Raw genomic sequence first — 19,445 nt, 5'->3', positions numbered from 1 at the left:
GGCCACAATCCACCCCTTTAATATAATTTACCATTGCAGCATCAAGTCATTCTATGTAACTAGGAATAACATCAGTATTGTAGATGGTCATTGTCCAGGCTTCAAGCATCTTTCTTCAATTTCTGGTCATTCATCTTCTCATTTCCGTCTGTCTCAGGGGTTGGCTAGCTCAATGGTTTTCTAGAACAGCCAGATGTTTTCTCTGATGAGTGGAATAGAGCAGGACTCTCAGCACTCTCAGAGCTCATGCACATGGAGAGTGGGCTCTTCATGTTTTTTGAGCACCACAATCATCTGCAAAAGAACTCAGAACAACATATCTACATTCTTTCTGCCAATGTCAGATTCTTTGGTGGCACACATTGTATTTCACTGTTTTTCTGCATAACCCAATATGTATGACCAGGTCCTTCAGCAGAAACCACTCCTCAGACAGGTGTAGCCTCCCTTGCAGGGGAGAATACCCAAACAGACTTGCCCAACAAATTCTTTTTACGAATGACAGGAATCCTGTCACCTTCTACCTTTTGTAAGACCTCTGAATGAGCTGGGCCAGCTCGGTTGGTGGAACCTCTACTATTCACTACCCAAGTGGCTTGGGCTAGATGTTTCTCCAAGTTCTTTAAGGTTCCTCCCCCCATTGTTTTCAGCAAGCCATTGTAGCATTCAATTTTGCCTGAGGCGGGTGCATAATAGGGGATGTGGTAGATCCACTCAATGCCGTGCTCTTTGGCCCAAGATTTTATGAGATTGTTTTTAAAGTGGGTACCATTATCCAATTCAATTCCCTCTGGAGCGCCATGTCCCCACAGGATTTGTCTTTCCAAGCCCAAAATGGTGTTTCGTGCAGTAGCATGGGAAACTGGATAGGTTTCCAGGCATCCGGTGCTTGCTTCCACCATGGTCAGCACATATTGCTTTCCAGTCCAAGAACGAGGTAGAGTGATGTAATCAATCTGCCACGCTTCACTGTATTTATACTTTGCCCATTGCTCACCATACCACAAGGGCTTCAGACGCTTGGCTTGTTTAATAGTAGCACAAATATCACAGTCATGTATAACTTGTGTTATAGTGTCCATGGAGATGTTGATTGCTCTATCCCATGCCCATTGGTAGGTAGCATCTCTGCCTTGATGTCCTGAGGAATCATGGGCCCACCGGGCTAAGAACAGTCCACCTCGGTGTTCCCAATCTAAATCCAAATCACAATTTACATCGGTCTGAAACACCTTGGCAGCCAAATCTGCCTGATGGTTGTGCTGATGTGCCTCAGTAGCTTTACTTTTGGGCATGTGAGCGTCTATGTGTCGTACTCTTACAGGGATTTTCTCTAGATGGGTAACAATGTCCTGCCATAAGTCAGCAGCCCAAATTGGCTTTCCTTTCTGTTGCCAATTATTTCTTTGCCAGTCCTTTAGCCAACCCCATAAGGCATTTGTCACCATCCACGAATCAGTATAGAGGTAAAGCATGAGCCAGTTCTCATGTTCAGCCACATCAAGAGCAAGTTGGATAGCTTTTACCTCTGCAAACTGGCTCGACTCATCTTCTCCAGCTTTTGTTTCAGCCACTGCTCGTATAGGGCTCCAAACTGCAGCTATCCATTTTCGCTTGTTTCCAACAAGGCAACAAGAACCATCAGTAAATAGAGCATAGTTCCTTTCTTCTTTAGACAAATCACTGTAAGGAGGAGCTTCCTCAGCCCGATTTATTCGCTCCTCTGGAGGATTTATACAGTTTGTGCCTTCTGGCCAGTTGGTAATCATCTCCACTATGCCAGGTCGTTCAAGGCTCCCCACACGTGCTCGCTGTGTTATGAGAGCCATCCACTTAGACCAGGTAACATCGGTTGCGTGATGTGGTGACGACCCCTTTCCCTTAAACATCCAGTTCAAAACTGGTAATCTAGGAGCCAAAAGAAGCTGAGAGTCTGTTCCTATTACTTCTGAAGCAGTTTTTACACCTTCATAAGCAGCAAGGATCCCTTTCTCCGTTGGTGTATAGTTTACTTCCAACCCTCTATATCCTCTACTCCAGAAACCAAGTGGTTGACCACGTGTTTCTCCTGGGGCTCTTTGCCATAGACACCAAGTTGGACCATTATCACTCGCAGCCATATACAGAATGTTCTTAATGTCTGGACCAGTTTGAACAGGCCCCAAACCCATTGCATGAACTACTTCCTGTTTTATCTGATCAAAGGCTGCTTGTTGTTCAGGTCCCCACTAAAAGTTGTTCCTCTTTCGAGTTACATCATATAAAGGTCTTACAATTTGGCTGTACCCAGGGATGTGCAGCCTCCAAAATCCAACTGTTCCCAAGAAAGACAATGTGTCCTTCTTATTTGTGGGATTTGCCATGGCAGAAACTTTATTTATCACATCCATTGGAATGTGATGGCAACCATCTTGCCAACGAATTCCCAGGAACTGAATGTATCTAGGAGGTCCTTTCACCTTGTCTCGCTTTATGGCAAAACCTGCCTTCATCAGAATGTCAATTATTTTGTTACCTTTCTCAAAAACTTCTTATGCTGTGTTCCCCCAGACAATGATGTCATCAATGAACTGCAGATGCTCTGGAGCTCCACCTTTCTCCAATGCATCATGGATTACTGCATCAAAAATCGTTGAGCTATGCTTCCACCCCTGGGGCAAACGGTTAAATGTATACTGAATCCCCTTCCAAGTGAAAGCAAATTGAAGCTTTCATTCTTCTGCTATTGGAATAGAAAAGAAAACATTAGCAACATCTATGGTTGCATACCATTTGGCCTCTTTGGATTCCAGCTCATACTGGAGTTCTAACATGTCTGGCACAGCAGAACTCATGGGCAGAGTCACTTCATTTAGGCCGTGAAAATCAACTCTAAGTCGCCATTCTCCATTTGCCTTTCGCACAGGCCATATGGGACTATTGAAAGGTGAATGTTTTTTTTAATGACGTCCTGGCACTCCAGACGACGAATCAGATCATATATGGGCACCAAAGAGTCATGGTTTGTTCTATATTGCCTGTGGTGTACAATTTGAGTAGCAACTGGCAACTTCACATCCTCTACATTATGCTGCCCAACAACTGCAGACTCATCTGAGAGCTCAGGCCGAGCAGACAACTTCAGTTTATCTCCAACAGCTTCTACAGTTGCTATTCCAAAGGTCCACTTAAAACCCGTGGGATTCTTAAAGCGCCCTTCTCTCAGAAAGTCAGTTCCCAAGATGCAAGGTGCATTTGGACCCATTACAATGGCATGTCTTCGACAATCACTCCTAGTCAAACTCATCTCTGCCTCTAACCTTGACAATTCTTGAGAGCCTCCTATAATTCCAGAAATAGTAATAGACTCCATTCCTTTACAGTTTGAAGGCATCAATGTGCATTGTGCACCTGTGTCCACTAGAGCCCTGTATTTTTGAATTTTCAAGGTACCAGGCCACTTAACATATACATTCCAGTATAAATAAATTTATCAATGCTAAAAAGAAGGGCAAAAAGAGCCTCCACTCCTTACTGGACCAGGAGGGGAACACTATAACTGATGACGAAGAAAAGGCTGAGGTCCGGAATGCCTTCTTCACCTCAGTTTTCAACAGTAAGGAGGGAGGAGTTCAGGGCAAGTGGCCTCTTGAACTGAGGGATGGGGTCGGGGAGCAGTGTGTTCCCCTGGAAATTCATGAAGAATTAGTTCAGGACCTGCTGAGCCATCTGGACACCCACAAGTCCATGGGACCAGATGGGATCCATCCCAGGGTGCTGAGAGAGCTGGCAGATGAGCTGGCCAAGCCACTCTCCATCATTTTCCAGCAGTCCTGGCTCACTGGAGAGGTCCCAGGAGACTGGAAAATGGCCAAAGTGGTCCCCATCCACAAGAAGGGTCAGACGGAGGAACCTGGGAACTACAGACCTGTCAGCCTGACCTCAGTGCCAGGGAAACTGATGGAGCAGGTTATCTTGGGAGTTATAAGAGCGCACCTGAGGGATGGCAAAGGGCTCAGGTCCAGCCAACATGGGTTTAGGAAGGGCAGATCCTGCCTCTCCAACCTGATCTCCTTCTATGATCAGGTGAGCCGCTTGGTGGATGTGGGGAGGCCTGTGGATGTGGTCTATCTGGACTTCAGCAAGGCCTTTGACACTGTCCCCCACAGCAAACTGCTGGCTAAGCTGTCAGCCCATGGCTTGGATGGCAACACTCTGTGCTGGGTTAGGAACTGGCTGGAGGGCCGGACCCAGAGAGTGGTGGTGAATGGTGCCACATCCAGCTGGCGGCCAGTCACTAGTGGTGTCCCTCAGGGATCAGTGCTGGGCCCCATCCTCTTTAACATCTTCATAGATGATCTGGACGAGGGCATGGAGTCAGTCATCAGCAAGTGTGCAGATGACACTAAGCTGGGGGCAGATGTGGCTGGGTTGGAGGGCAGAAGGGCCCTGCAGTGGGACCTTGACCGCCTGGACAGATGGGCAGAGTCCAATGGGATGGGGTTCAATAGCTCGAAGTGCAGGGTGCTGCACTTTGGCCACAACAACCCCATGCAGAGATACAGGCTGGGGTTGGAGTGGCTGGAGAGCAGCCAGACAGAAAGGGATCTGGGGGTGCTGATTGGTACCTGCCTGAACATGAGCCAGCAGTGTGCCCAGGTGGTCAAGAGAGCCAGTGGCATCCTGGCCTGCATCAGGAATGGTGTAGTCAGCAGGAGCAGGGAGGTCATTCTGCCCCTGTACTCTGCACTGGTTAGACCACACCTTGAGTACTGTGTTCAGTTCTGGGCCCCCCAGTTTAGGAGGGACCTCGAGATGCTTGAGCGTGTCCAGAGAAGGGCGACGAGGCTGGTGAGAGACCTTGAGCACAAGCCCTATGAGGAGAGGCTGAGGGAGCTGCGATTGTTTAGCCTGGAGAAGAGGAGGCTCAGGGGTGACCTTATTGCTGTCTACAACTACCTGAGGGGTGGTTGTGGCCAGGAGGAGGTTGCTTTCTTCTCTCAGGTGGCCAGCGCCAGAACAAGAGGACACAGCCTCAGGCTGCACCAGGGGAAATTTAGGCTGGAGGTGAGGAGAAAGTTCTTCACTGAGAGAGTCATTGGACACTGGAATGGGCTGCCCGGGGAGGTGGTGGAGTCGCCATCCCTGGGGCTGTTCAAGGTAAGATTGGACGTGGCACTTGGTGCCATGGTCTAGCCTTGAGCTCTGTGATAAAGGGTTGGACTTGATAATCTGTGAAGTCTCTTCCAATCCTGATAATACTGTGATACTGTGATATCCTATTGTCTTTCTGGTCTCTGGCCTCCTCCTGGTAAGAGGCAGGGCCCCCCTAATGTTGGCCATTACAAGTGCAATTGGCACAGTGTTTAATGGTGTTAGTTGAATCATTGCCAGAACCATCTGAGTCATGTGGGGAAACTGAGGCAACTACTCTTTTAGGCTTCTCACTCTGTAACTCTCTCACTCTTTTTAGGAGAAGTGAGGTAGGTTTTCCATCCCATTTATCCATGTTTTCACCAAACTAGTCATGTAAGATTAGCCAAAGAGACCCACGTGACTGTTGTCTATTTTTTAGTGAGTTAGGTTGAATTGGTCTTCTAGGAGGATGCCTATCCCTGATGGCCGAGACATGTACCCACTCTGAGGGTGAAGAAGAAAGTTCACTGTCCTTTGCCAACTGGGATATGGAGGTTTTAAATTCCTCCTTGAGTTCTTTCATGCTATCTTTAATCTCTTCAGTCATAGTATTTATGGCTGACACCATAGCATTAACCGTAAGGCTATCCTCCATTTGCCTCATTTGATCAGCAAATTCACCCACAGTCGTAGAATTTGTTGCATCATCTTTCTCCACCATTTTACTTACCAATGCATGGGCACAATTAGAGGGGGCGAGCTGAATAAGTTTCTTTAGGAGAGCTCGGCTCATAGGTATCTCCTCAGGGTCCTCCCTTGTATAATCTCCATAGATTAGCTCTCTTATGGCCGTCTCTCGCAAGCACTGAACCCCCTGTTCAATTGGATTCCAGCGTAAGGGTCTCCAGGGTAAATCATCCCTGTTAGGGTACAGCAGTACCACAGCTGTCAATACACATGACCAGAGGTTAGAGTTGCCACCGAGATGTCCTAAGTGCTTATCTATGCCATTGTCTCTTGAGAAAACTCCCAACTGCCTTACTGTCTGAGGGCTTATTTCTATGGTGTCCATGCCTCCATGCCAGCATCTGTTCAGCCAACTCATCAGCAGTTCTCACTCTTTCTGGGCATAGTCTTGCCTAATATTCCTGACCTCCTTCCTTGGCAATGGGGCTCTCTCCTCATCATCACTATCATCCATCTCCTGAGTATATTTTCTCTTCGCTCTAGCCTCTCCACTCCTTGTGCCCACAAGGGTACAGCCTTCACACCAGCCGATGTACCTTCTCCTGGATCCTCTTCTCTTTGCTTCATGAGTTGAGCAGACTTCTGAAGTTCCTCATCCACAGCAAAAGGGCTACCCTGCTCTGGTTTATCCCCATCATCATCTGAGCTATCTCGACCCCCAAGGCTAGCTGCCATTTTTCTCCTCGTTTTAATCGGATCAAGGGAGACTTTATCTAAAGTAAACTGTGTCTTACTCTGGGAGGTGCCTTTCATTGAATCATCTGAATTTTGTTTGTCTGCCTGGCTCTGTTCCTTATGTGGTAGTGGAGCTGAGACTGAGGCAGAAGGACCTTTCACCACAGCAGCAACAGCAGCCGGCTCGGCAGAGACAAGCGGGCTAAGGCAGGAGCAGTGGCATTAGCAGGCTCTATGGCGTTAGTGGGCTCACCCTCCAAGGACCCTGCCGCACCCCCCGGTACTGCTCCCGGTCCCCTGGTTGCAGGCGAAAGAGTCTTTGCCTCAGCAGCCTCTCTACTGGCAGAGGCTCTGGTGTCAGCGACCCTCCTACAGATCAAAACATTCAAGCCGCATTTTCCACAAACCAGTTCCTCAACTTTATCTGTCCGAGGAACTTTGCATAGCCCACACCGTCTGCAGCCAGATCTGCTGCCGCCGCAGCAGCCGTTTGTGACTGCAATTCTGCAGGGGTTCCATCGCTTCTACCTTTACTTTCCTCCATTCTATTCGGTACGAATGGGAACCAGATTGTTTCCTGCCTCCATGCTTCAGGGTCAGTGGGGTACGGGCCATGTCCAACAATTTTTACTCCTTTCAAAGGTTCCGAGGCAGGATGTTTCACTGCTCTGCGAGCAGTCTGCCCGGTGCCGTGGACTTCCCTCCCCCGCTTCGGTCGCAGACTGTTTCTTTAACCCTTAGCTCCCTGCTGTTGCCTCCGGAGAAGGTAAAAACCTCACTTACAGCCTGTTTGTTCCTGCATTTCTCTCGTCTCCACACTACAACCAGACCTACAATAGCAGCCAAAAACATCAAGTTCACACATGTTAGGCAGGCTACTGGGTAGCTCATCTCTTCCAAATAACTCCTAGTCTCTGACACCAATGTCACATACAGCACACCCTCAACGACATTCCTAAACCCTAAAACATTCCTAACAACATCTCCAACCTGTGTTAGCACAGCTTTTACCGAGTCCCAGACCATCTTAGCGAAGAATGAACACACCTGGTAGTGCTGCTGAACTGGTAAAGTCAGAATTGAGGCAATAATAGGCCAGAATATATCAAACAACTTCATTTTTCCCTGATGTTCTTATTCTGATTATCAATCAAAAGGGAAAAAACAAAACCAAGCCAAGATCGTGCCCCACGTTTGGAAAAATGCCAAAATTAATGTCCCGGGTTAGGGCAGATCCCTCCCCTGGGGAGAAATAAACTCACCACAACACAGACCCTTTTTTGAAAGTCAGGGAAAGATGAAATTGTATTTCTTATAGTATAAGTATAACAATGTAAAGAGAGATAATAACTAGAGAAGGAAGAAAAAAAAAACAATACAATAACCTTAAGGGAGATGGGGGAGGGGTCAAGTGGCGGCAAAGCAGCAGAAGCTGCAGCAGCCAAAACAGCAGCTGGGGAAGATAGGCAAAGCTGAAGCAGCAGAAGCCAGCAGGAGAAGGGGGAGGACAAGCTGTGCTTCTAGACATTAAGCTCTTGATGCTCCAATGAAATTATATTAATTTATCTATTGTTGCCATTATGTGGCCTATCCCTGGAGTGTTCATCTCTCCCCTATGTCTGAGCTAGAGAATTAGCTCAAACGGCCACATCCTTCATTACATAAACACTTGAAGGAACCAATTTCATTGAAACGCCATCCATTTCTGCACACCTGACCAAATAAGGAACTGCACTCATCAATATCTGTAAAAAAAAAAAAAAAAAAACCAAAAAAACAAACCAACCAAAAAACCAGAAACAAGAGTTAAGCCTTATAAGCATATTCAAAATGCAGTATATATTTATGTGGAAAAGCCAAATTCTGCAGCAACAGAAACAAATGACCAACGGACAGCTGTTACTTCAGTGCACCTCAGTATCTGCTTTACCTAAACAACACTTTTTTTTTTTTTTTTTAATAGGTATGATAATTTTCAAACTTGCAGCATTACCTCAGCTACTGCACCTGTAGATATTCGGTTACTGCCAAGAGATTGTATGATACTACTTCCAGGCACAGAAAAACAGAACATGGAGTGTTCTTGATTTTATCTGGATTTCTATGTACTCGATTTCCTCTTAAAACCTGCCTTGTCATTTCCAGCTTCTGGAATGTAATTTGCTTTCTGCAGGGTAATTTCCATTCTGAAAATGAAGTTTGAAAGCACTCATTAGTTTGTAGAGTTGAAGAAGCACTGTGGAAGGAAAAATGCAGAGGAAAAAATTAATAGTATAAGTGAAAAAGACATTGGATGAGCATCATAGTGTAGGATCACTGTTTTACAGTACTTGAATTTGAATAAGAATAACATCAGTTCCATTGACAAAGTTTTAGTCTTACTCAGAAGCCTTAAGTACATACTGGCTTTTAAAAGAGATATATCTTCTGCTTCACCCAGTACAGCTGTGCCTGTGTTACCAGTTTACTCCACAGTGTATTTCTTCTGTGTTTCAGTTCTAAAAGTAGAAATACCTCCAAAGTATTATTTTGGAGTGGGCTAAATTGTCTTTGAAAGAGTGGGATAGTTTGGGAAGCTCTAAGGCTCTCCAAGCTGTCAAGAAGAGTGCTAACAATACCAAGTCTTGAGTCAGCTTGGGCTACTTGAATGCACAGTATGGAGCAGAGACATTGGATGCTCCTAGCAGCAGGTTGGCAGCTATTCTGTCAAGGCAAAGAACCACCTTAGCAAGTAATGCCATTCTTTAGCAGCAGATTCTTCTTACTTGTTTTGAATTATCTCTTTCCTGGATAAGGGGGTGCTTTAAAATACTTATTTGTTTTAGCTCTTTTCTGAACCAGAAAGTTCTTTCCTAAACCAGGCTTTGTTCTATCTTCCTCCTGTAGCAGGAAGGAATGTAAAAACTTTAGACTTACTTGCTGGAGGAGCTCTTACAATCCTGTTCTTTAGCCCAGGAAGATTATCACAAGTATCCAGGCATTTAAATTGCCGGAACCCATCAGATATTCTGCTATCCTGTGCTTTAGGAAATAGAAATAGCAACACCTATTTAGACTCTGCATAAGCCGATTTGTTAATCAGTTGTACTGCCTTTCTTACTGCTGATTTGCTTCTTCTTTCCTACTTGTGTGCAAGTGTCAAGTAATATGGTGAAATAGCTGAATAAATTGTTTTAAAGTCATGAAGCAGCACTGGTGGTCTGATATGGTACACATTTATTGCAAGTGGTGCCTATGGACTGTGCCAACAGACAAGGCTATCAGCTCTAAGTAACCAGGAGATCTAATGGAGGTAAGGGCTGCATTAAAATGTCAGTGAACTGTAAGGATGCCACAGAGGTCCATACATGTAGGGTTTGCATGACAGTAAAAAAAATATTTTTAATTAGCTAAAAAAATATAGCAATGATTAACCTTTAGAGCTGACAAGAGTATTAATTACTGCACTCAGGTAAACTTCTTGGCACACTGACCTCTTTTCTATTTGCATTTTAATGTTAAACCACCTTCCTTGGCATACAGAGCCACCAGCAATGAAAATAAAGGTTGGGTTATATCACCTACCCATGCAATCATTATTATGAGTTAGTACAAATCCTGGATAACAGAGGCAGTTATATGACTTAACTGTGTTTTAACAAGTTCCATTTCCACATGGATGGTGTTCGCATTCATCAACATCTGCAAAAAGAAATAAATCTGTATGTGTTCTCTTTGCACAGTGACAATATTCTAAACCTCTCCTTTGATCTCTCACATTTTCTATCTACTTTTACAGCTTCTGATTACACATAGGAAAATGCTGCACGACATATTTTTTTAATGTATTTTACAATAAAATATACTGTTATATGCAAAGACAAATAAAAGTACATGTGCAATAATCCAAAACACTCTGCCTTTCTAGTTTTCACACTAGTATTTGTTTCTTAATGTACACTAGTGATTAGAACTCAGTACAAAATATTAAGCACCACAGCCTTGGAACTGCCTTAAATTTTATGTGAATATTTTAGCCTTAAGCTCACAAAAAACTATTGAAAATGCTCTATAAATGAGGTTATATCATTGCTCACAAAATAGTTGTAAATATGTTATATCAATACTACACCCAGAATTTTGAAGACTGCTTGCAAATTACTGGGGACATCCATTTTTAAAACATTGTATGTTTTCTGATATGTGTTTCGGTAATTCCTGGGTTCTCCTAGGGATCTGGAAGGTATTTAGATCTTTGTGCTAGTGTGAGCCTAGCTAGAATGTTTTGGTGAGAAGAATTAGATCACAGGCTGTGAAAGGAGACAATGGTGATGTGTACGTCACTCACAGGCTTGCTGAGAAGTATAAGAACAAGAACATGAACATAGATGACAGAGTCACTCTCTGTCTGGGCTTTGGGCTGAACTTCTCTCTCTAACCTAACCTGCCATCTGTGTGACTAATCCATCTGCTTCCTAACCCACCTGGCCAACCCTCCAAATTACCTTGAGTGTAATCCAAAATCTGGAGTAAGGTAGAAGGGTGGGAGGAAGGTTGAAGTGTCGTTGGGAGCTCCTCCTGGGGACTCAGGTTTCTGGGAGGGCTGCTGTGTTTCTGTATTACTTTTTACCTTTTATATTTCTGCATATATTGTAAATATATGCTTATATATTCTGCTAAGCTGCCAATATAAAGCTTCATTCATTTCCAGAGCTGCTGAGTCTAGTCTGGGTGATTTTCTTAAGTGTGGGGGTAAGTGTGTCAGGTAACACTCAAACCATCACAATGTTGCTCCTCTAGTTCTTGTGGACTTTCTTAAACATTTTATTTATTTACAGAAGGTAAACATTTTGTTGTATGGATCACTTCCAAAACTTGGCATTGTTTAGATTTGTATTTCATGCTACAGCATTTTTAAAATTAGCTTTACAATTAGTTAAGTTACTGTTCTGAGCAACCAGGGTCTCAAAATCTTGCATTGTTCACAGAAATCACTTTCCCAGATACGCTCCTCAGATGGTTTGAAAAGTATGACTTAGTCATACTTGAGAAGCACATAGGAATATGTAATACACTGTGAACAGGTTTAAATGTGTGTTTGAAGTGGAAACTGGGACACACATATTTTATAGGAGACAATGGATTTCTAAAGAGCTTAGAACTGACATTTAGGTGATCATTATTTCCAAAACCATAGTAAGTCTATGGCTATTTTTATCACAGAGAACCAAATTCATATAAGCATCACCTTTTAATATACAGAATATACAGAATCAACCAGGTTGGAAGAGACCTCCAAGATCATCCAGTTCAACCTATCACCTAACCCTTCTAATTAACTAAACCATGGCACTAAGTGCCTCATCCAGCCTCCTTTTAAACTCCTCCAGGGATGGTGACTCCATTACCTTCCTGGGCAGCCCATTCCAATGGGCAATCACTCTTTCCATGAAGAATTTCTTCCTAATGTCCAGACTAAACCTGTCCTAGAGCAGTTTGAGACTGTGTCTTTTTGTTTTCTTTTTAAATTCCTGTAGAACTGATTATGAAATACCAATAGAACAAGAATAACACTCTTATTTTGCAATATTCTTTTTTCTTGTAGCATCTCTGTCATGGCAGCATTTTAATACAAAATAAGTACAATTTGAAGGTGCATTAATCTTGAATTTCTGTTGTTTAAATGAAACATGAACTTGGTAAGTTTCTAAATAACTGAAAAATCTTTTTTCAGTCTCCAAAATTTATCACTCTGTGATATCTCCTATAAAAATCTCTGTAACATAAGCCACAGAGTTAATATATTCTCAGTAGCACAGAGTTTTAAGAGTACTGCTCTTTTCTTCCTCACATTAATATATCCACTCCCAGGACAATTTCACTTCATTTATTTACAAAACCCCAAACCAAATGAATCTGTCTTTTAATGACATTATAATCTCTACAATAATCTGGATTTTAAAAGAAACAATAACCAACCAAATTACCCAAAAAAGAATTTTCTTTCCATACCCATGCACATAGGCTGGTCTTGAGATGCCTTGAAACCATTGTGACATATGCACTGGTAACTTCCTTGCATGTCCACACATAAACCATGGCTGCAAACATTAGGAATTTCCAGACATTCATTGCAATCTGTAACAAAACCATAAAGCAGAAGGCACACATTATTGACTTCCATTATTCATTAACTTTAAATAAACATGTTTTTTACAATTTGCTGTTATTATTGAAACCAGACTCAAAATTTCCCAGAACTAAACCTGAATCCCAGCAAGATTTCATTTTATTTGAAGTTCTTACCCATACCTCAAGGGTAAAACTACTGTTAAAATTTAGTTGATACATCTAGAATGTGAAAAATGTTACCCTGTCTTTTCTTCCCTTCTACAGAGAAACAGGAATACACAGTAGTAACTGATAGATAAAACAGCAGACTATGCAGAAAATCACAGAACGTTAGAGGTTGGAAGTGACCTCTGGGGATCATAGAATCTAACCCCCCTGCCAAAGCAAGATCACCTAAGGTAGTTTGCACAGGAATGCATCCAGGTGGGTTTTGAAAGTCTCCAGAAAAGGAGACTCCACAGCCTCTCTGAGCAGCCTGTTCCAGTGCTCTGTCACACTCACTGTAAAGAAGTTTCTCCTTATGTTGAGGTGAAACTTTTTATGTTCCAGTTTGCAGCCATTACTCCTTGTCTTGTTGCTGTGGACCACCAAAGAGATCAGCCCCATAGACACTGATCAGATCCCCTCTCAGTCTTCTCAAGACTAAACTGCCCCAGGTCTCTCAGTCTTTCTACACAGGGGAAATAAACAAGTTCTCCAGTCATCTTTGTGACTCTCCAGCAAGTCCTTGTCTCTCTTGCACTGCTTTTATCCTTTGAGATCATCATTAAAGACAAAGCTGGTTTCTTACTAATGCAGGCACCATTGGGTGAAAGTTTATAACCAGTAGCACATTCACGGCAGTAACTGCCAGGACTGTTGATGAAGTCTGCATTTCTCTGACAGAGATTGTCTCCACTGCTGCACTCATCAATATCTGAAATAGCAAGGATTATGGGTCAGACATCGGAAACCATAAAAGAAAAAGAAAAAGAAAACTTCTACCTAGAATTTAGACTCTATTGTCTTGTCAACAAGATGAATCTTCTGTCCCCAGTAAAGTATGAATATACAGACCTTCAGCCTCCTGTGCAGCTAATGTCAATGAAAAGCAGAATCAAGAGAACTTCATCTACAACACTGTTTTTGAGTTAAGAAGGAACCTACAAGTTCAACTTCCTATGCAAAGAAGTGGCTTTGTAAATATAAATATCTGCCTAGGGAAATTAGTTTTTGGTCCTCTTTAGTTTTTGTTCCTCTTTAACTCTGAACTGAAACATCACTTAGCACAGTTTCTTAGCTTTTCAGGGTGTGCATGTCTGCACAGGACTCTTGAATACCAATGATAAAATTCTTCATGACTTTAGAGTGCACAAAACTTCACTATTAGTTACTATGAATACCTCTACCTGTAAAACTGCAGGATGGACACGCAAGAAAGAAAAAAAAGTAAGTTTTTATTTCAGAAATTTAAGAACAAGGATTTCCTCCCTATAATAAAATAAAATGAAATTACTCTGTTTATTTTCTATTTAGAAGTCAGTGAACTGCTTGACACAAAATGACCACACATTTTTTGAAGTGTATATGCATAGGTACAGAAGAGAAACACACCATAAACTAGTTTCCAAACCTGAGCCTTCCAAAAACCCTCAGGATCTTGTCTTCGATTTTGAAAGACATGTGGATTAGATCATAGAATCAAAGAATCAACCAGGTTGGAAGAGACCTCCAAGATCATCCAAGTCCAACCTATCCTCCAGCCCTATCCAGTCAACTAGACCATGGCACTAAGTGCCTCAGCCAGTCTTTTTTTTTTAACACCTCCAGGGGTAGAATCATAGAATAAATCAGGTTGGAAGAGACCTCCAAGATCATCCAATTCAACCTAGCACCCAGCCCTAGCCAATCAACTAGATCATAGCACTAAGTGCCCCACCACCTTCCTGGGCAGCCCATTCCAATGGCAAATCACTCTCTCTGGGAAGAACTTCCTCCTAACATCCAGTCTACACTTCCCCTGGCACAGCCTGAGACTGTGTCCCATGTTCTGTTGCTGGTTGCCTGTGAGAAGAGACCAACTCCCACCTGGCTACAATGTCCTTTCAGTTAGTTGTAGACAGCAATGAAGTCACCCCTGAGCCTCCTCTTCTCCGGGCTAAACAACCCCAGCTCCCTCAGCCTTTCCTCATAGGGTTTGTGTTCCAGGTCTTTCACCAGCTTCGTTGCCCTTCTCTTTAAAATAATCATACTTAGGGGGGAAAATGTCATTTCATATCACCTTCACAGACCAAGAACAGGTCATTGTAGTTGAATCCAGTGGGGCATTCACAGCGGAACCTGCCAATCTGATTGATGCAAACACCATTTGCACAGATCCCTGGGATTTCCTTACATTCATCAATGTCTGAAAGTGAGATGAGCAAGTTCAAGTACAGTACTTCATGTTTTTATCTGCCTCCCAGATTGTCACTGTGTTTGAAACTGAGTTGAGAAGTTCCTTTTAATCTACAGAAACTGTATACAGGGTATAAATCTAAACATACACTCAGTATGAGAGAAAAAAAAGAAGGTGTGAAGTTCAAGAGGTGATCAAAACAGACTAAGTGTTAGACCAGATGCAGAACAGATAATGTGCAGAAAAATACCATGGTATTTTTGAAATTGAAACCTTTTATCTTACCAATATTAACCAAAGTCTGAGATAAAGTAGGGGTGTGGAAAGGAGGTGGAAGTGTGAGTGAGAGCCCCTCCTGGGGACTCTGGTTTCTGAGAGGGGAGTTGTGTTTCTGTATTACTTTTTAACTTGTATATTTCTGTATATAGCTGTATATATTGTAAATAACTGCTTGTATATTGTGCTAAGCTATAAATGTAAAGCTTCATTCTTTAATTTCCAGCTGCTGAGTCTAGTCTCAGTGATTTTCTTAAGTGAGGGGGGAGTGGAGGGGGGGTGGGCAGTTAACACTCAAACCATCACACCATGGTTTTCCCAGCAAGGTATCTGAAATTGAGTGTATTTACAACATATGGAGAAAAATTCCAAGATCTACTAATCTTTGCAGGACTGAGAAATAAATACTTTAAAAAAAGTATTTATTATAATATATCTGTGCTGGCAGAAGTGCTTTCCAGAAAAAAAACATGTATCATTGTGACAGTTTGGGTGTTCCCCGCCCCCCCACACTTTAGAAATCACCCAGATTAGACTCAGCCAGCTCTGGAAATTTGAATGAAGCTTATATTTACAGCTGGTACAATATACAAGCAGATATTTACAGTGTATACAGTTATATACAGAAATATACAAGGTAAAAGGTAATACAGAAGCACAACTCTCCTCCCAGAAACCTGAGTCCCCCAGGAGGGGCTCTCAACCACCCCTGCACCTTCCCCCTGCCCCTCTCAACCTTACCCCAGTCCCAAGGAAGAATGGAGGTTCAGCCAAGAGGTTAAGAAGCAAAGGTGAGTGGAAGGTGTGTTAGAGAGATGTAGCTCAGCCAGCAGCCCAAGCCAGAGTGAGAGAAAATGGCGAGAGTGTTATCTAATGTTTTCATTTCTTCTTCCCAAACTCCTTAGAGAGACTCTGAGTGAAGTAGACATCACCATTGTTTTCCTTTCACAGCCTATAATCTAGTTCTTCTTACCAAAACCTTCTAGCTAGCTTCAAACTAGCACGATCATGCATTTACAGTGCACTGATAAATTTTGGCCCAGGTACACATATGAAAAATGACAGGTCTATAACTATAATTATGTCAAATTCGTGAAATACTGACTATTGGTAGATTTTCACAAGTACTGAAAGCCTACTCATTTGAGGGGAGCAAAGGATTTCTAGTGTGAAGGCACAATCACTCTGAATGCAGAGTTTGCTTTAAGTGTGTGTTTGCAAACAATAGCTGTGCAGCATCTCTTTAGATCATATCAGCATTCAGATTACTCAGAAAACTAGTAACATTTTTAAATATTAAATTTACAAACGACCGTTAAGGTAAAATTCCAAAGCGTATGGTAGATATTTGGACATTTGCTGAATTAAGCCAAGGCAAAATATCCTTCTAAAGGATGTAGATATAATTTACAGAAGATTCCCACTGCCATAAAATTCAAAGGGGCTCTCAAAGTCTAATATTTGGAGACTTTGACAGACTGCAGAGGAGAGCACAAGCCAACATTGTGAAGTTCAATGAGACCATGTGCAAGGTCCTGCATCTGAGTTGGGGCAATCTCAAGCACCAATATAGTCTGGGCAGTGACTGGCTTGAGAGCAGCCCTGAAGAAAGGGACTTGGGTATGCTGGTGGATGAGAAGCCAAACATGACCCACCAGTATGCACTTGCAGCCCAAAGAGCCAACCATATCCTGGGCTCCATCAAGAGAAGCACGGCCAGCAGGTTGAGGGAGGTGATTCTCCCTCTCCACTACACTCTGGTGAGACCCCACCTGGAGTACTGTGTCCAGATATGGAACCCCCTGTTACAAGAAAGATATGGATATGTTGGAGCATGTCCAGGGAAGGGTCACAAGGATAATCAAAGGGTTGGAGCACCTCTGCTATGGAGACAGGCTGAGAGAGTTGGGGCTGTTCAGTCTGGAGAAGAGGAGGCTCCGAGAAGACTTTATTGTGGCCTTACAGTATCTGAAGGGGGCCTACAGGAAAGCCAGTAAGGGAATTTTTAGGGTGTCAGGTAGTGATAAGACTAGTGGGAATGAAGCAAAACTAGAAATGGGTAGATTCAAATTGGATGCTAGTAAGAAGTTCTTCACCATGAGGGTGGTGAGACACTGGAACAGGTTGCCCAGGGAGGTGGTAGAAGCCTCATCCCTGAAGGTTTTTAAGGCCAGGCTGGATGGGGCTCTGAGCAACTCAATCCAGTGTAAGTCACCGTCCCTGGGGCTGTTCAAGGCAAGATTGGACGTGGCACTTGGTGCCGTGGTCTAGCCTTGAGAATTGTGGTAAAGTGTTGGACTTGACGATCTATGAGGTCTCTTCCAACCTTGCTGATACTGTGATGCTGTGATACTGTGCCTCTGCCCATGGCATGGGGACTGGAGCTAGATGATCCTTGAGGTCCCTTCCAGCTCTGAAAATTCTATGATTCTATGATACTTGGTCCACTGCTTGTGCTGCTACAGACCTATAGGAAGTCTACTATCAACCCAATGACAGGAAGTGTATAGAGTCTACTTTTACCTCACCTCTATGCCTGAAAGCTAGACATATAATTAGACATCTCTTTCAGCATCAGAAAAATAAAGGAGAACCTTCTGTTTTCCTGTGAGTAATAATTTTCAGTCTAGAGGGGTGATTTGCTATAGTTTGAGTTTCTTGATAGAATTTAAGCACTGATGTTGTAACTTGAATAATTTCCATCACTTTTACACCAAACATTCTTATTTGTGTAGTTGATTATTGCTCAGAATAAGATTCTAAAAACTATTCTATCACATTCAAATGTTCTTTGTTACTTCCTGTGCAAGTCAAGTCGGATTCAGTATGCTCAAACTTTATCACTTTTTCTTTCTTCTGTTGTATTTTGTAATCACTGCTTAACGCCTACTGAGGGCATTCTTGAAATACAGGATACTGGACTACAGAGGCCTCTGTCACAGTGTTTTAACATCCAATAATTTTCAGAAAATTATTTGAATTGGAAGAGACCTTAAAGATCATCTGGTTCCAAACCCCTGCCATGGGCAGGGACATCTTCCACTAGACCAGGTTGCTCAAGGCCTTGTCTAACCTGCCCTTGAACACCTCCAAGGAAGGGTTATCCCTTGGTCAACTGCTCCAGTGTCGCACCACCCTCACTGTAAAGAATGTCTTTCTAATATCCAGTCTAAATCTATCCTACTCCAGCTTGAAGGTCTTCCTACTCATCCTTTCACTACAAGTCCTTGTAAAAAGTCCCTCACTAGCTTTCTTGTGGGACCCCTTTAGGTACTGGAAGGCCACTATGAGGTCTCCCCCAAGCCTTCTTCTCCAGGCTGAACAGCCCTAACTCTCTCAGGCTGTCCCCATTAGCAGAAGTGCTTCAGCACTCTGATTATCTTTATGACCCTCCTCTGGACCCCTTCAACAGTTCAGTGTTGGAGACATCAGAAATGGATGCAGTTACTCACAAGAGGTCTCACAAGAGCAAATAGGAGGGGGAGAACCACCTCACCCATCTTGCTGGTCACTTCTTTTGATGCAGCCTCTTCATTAACATATATAAGATGTGAAGGGTATAAAACATTTCTGTTCTTTTCTGTCCTTTACTGCTGTCAGTAAACCTATGAAACATATATTAGATAAAAAACTGGCCTTGTGTTCACTGCCTTATTTCCACTGGTGATGCTAACTTACTCCTGTGATAATGACTAATAGTCAAGTCTGGGAAGAAGGGTGAAGAAGAAGCTCTGAATGTTGCAAGTCTGTTTTCATACTATGCTATGTCACCTACATGTTCCATGATTTTTTTTTTCCAGTTTGCATTGTGCAGAAAAAGATTGATTGTTAAGTGTAAATATATGACAAGAGTGAGCTGTGTTCACATATGAGAACAAAGCAAAGGCACTGGCATGTGAAGTTCACTTAAAGGAACAATATAATTCTCATCAGAGCAGAATAATGCTCTTAATGACCTACTGGGCTCAGTCTAGCAAAGTGGTTAACCTCAGTGTTTTACAACCTCTGCTTGTGATTTGCAGCCCCCATACGGATTTCAGAACAAATTATTATATCACATAACTGCAGCTATTCAAGCATTCACACTTGGAATTTGTGTTTGATCCCTCAATCTCCTTTCACGGTGAAAAAGGTTAACCATGTC

This window comes from Pogoniulus pusillus, chromosome Z (assembly GCF_015220805.1).
Source record: "Pogoniulus pusillus isolate bPogPus1 chromosome Z, bPogPus1.pri, whole genome shotgun sequence".
NCBI lineage: Eukaryota > Metazoa > Chordata > Aves > Piciformes > Lybiidae > Pogoniulus > Pogoniulus pusillus.
This window is presented reverse-complemented; position numbering follows the sequence as displayed.